Source organism: Piliocolobus tephrosceles, chromosome 14 (genome assembly GCF_002776525.5).
Source record: "Piliocolobus tephrosceles isolate RC106 chromosome 14, ASM277652v3, whole genome shotgun sequence".
NCBI lineage: Eukaryota > Metazoa > Chordata > Mammalia > Primates > Cercopithecidae > Piliocolobus > Piliocolobus tephrosceles.
This window is the reverse complement of record NC_045447.1, coordinates 106,481,315-106,482,820: the sequence shown is the minus strand read 5'-3', so window position 1 is coordinate 106,482,820 and position 1,506 is coordinate 106,481,315.

Here is a 1,506-nt window from a genome sequence, read left to right as displayed (position 1 = left end):
CTGGCCAACATGGTGAAACCCCATCCCCACTAGAATACAAAAATTAGCTAAGTGTGGTGGTGTGCACCTGTAATCCCAATTACTGGGGAGGCTGAGGTGGAGGGTGCAGTGAGCTGAGATCGCACCACGGCACTCCAAGCCTGGGTGACAGTGAGACTCCATCTCAAAAAAAAAAAAAAAAAAAAAGTAGATAAATAAATGAGGGAATCCTAGACAGCCCCTAACTTACTGCGTGACCTTGGGAAAGTGCACTTCCCTCTCTGGGTCTCAGTTTCACTACGGCCAAAACGCCTTCTCAGTCATAATTCTCCTCTCAGGCAGCTGCGGAGCACTGGGCTTGCAGCAGGCCCTCCTGGACTGCCCATCTTCCCCAGGACCGCCAGGCTGCAGCCAGCACCCTGCTCTGGGCCTAGTAAGGTGGGGTGTGCCGGGTGGGGAACCTGCCCATGGCAGAAGCACACTCCCTCCACTCTGTCCTGGTTTGCTCTCACCGCCCACCACCGCTTGCACCTGTGAGAGCCTTTCAGCTCTGGTGTCCACTGTGCTCCAACCTTAGCCCTTGGGCTGGTACCAGGAGCCCCCATCCTGCAGGCTAGGGTGTGGGGGAGCTCCGTTCCAGAGCTGTGGGGCTCTGGGGGTGTCCTCTCTCTGACTCAGTTTCCTCAGCTGTCAAGTGGGGATTTCCTGGGGTTGTGCTGAGATGGCAGAAATGGAACAACTGGAGCAGGCAGAGGACGGAGTCCTGACTCTTCAAAGGGCCTCATGAGGGCTGCTGTGGATGCTCAGTAGATGTGTGCTAGGGAGCGGCTCTGCCACTGCTCCGTAGGGGATGAATGTGGGTCAGAGCTCAGATCTGCAGGGCAGAAGGCAGGGCCAGCGGCTGGGGTCCCCTTGAGGCCTCCTCCACCCGTCCTTAGCTGGGTGAGGGGCTTTGCTGCCTACCCCGAGCTGGGTGAGGGGCTTTGCTGCTTCCTTCAGCAGCAGCTGGAGCTGGTCGGGGTACCTCTGTGCAGCTAGAAGGGTCTGATCCCATCTCCCCCGGTGGGCACTGTCCAGTGCGGAAGCATGCATGTTGTTTAGCATCCCTGAGCCTTGGTTTCCTCGGTGTGAACTGGGACCAGAACATCCAGCACAGTGTGGGAAGCAGTGGCAGAGGCCCCGGTAGCCAGCAGGGGCTCCGTGTGCAGTGGCTGCAGCATCCAAGCACGGCCCAGCTAGAGTTCGTGGGAGCTCACCCTTGCCCTCACCTATGCCCCCATCTCAGCTGTCCCCCACTCACCTGTACCCCCATCTCAGCTGTCCCCCACTCACCTGTGCCCCCATCTCAGCTGTCCCCCACTCACCTGTGCCATCTCAGCTGTCTCCCACTCACCTGTGCCCCCATCTCAGCTGTCCCCCACTCAACTTGCCCCCATCTCGGCTGTCCCCCACTCAACTTGCCCCCATCTCAGCTGTCCCCCACTCAACTTGCCCCCATCTCAGCTGTCCCCCACTCACCTGTGCCCC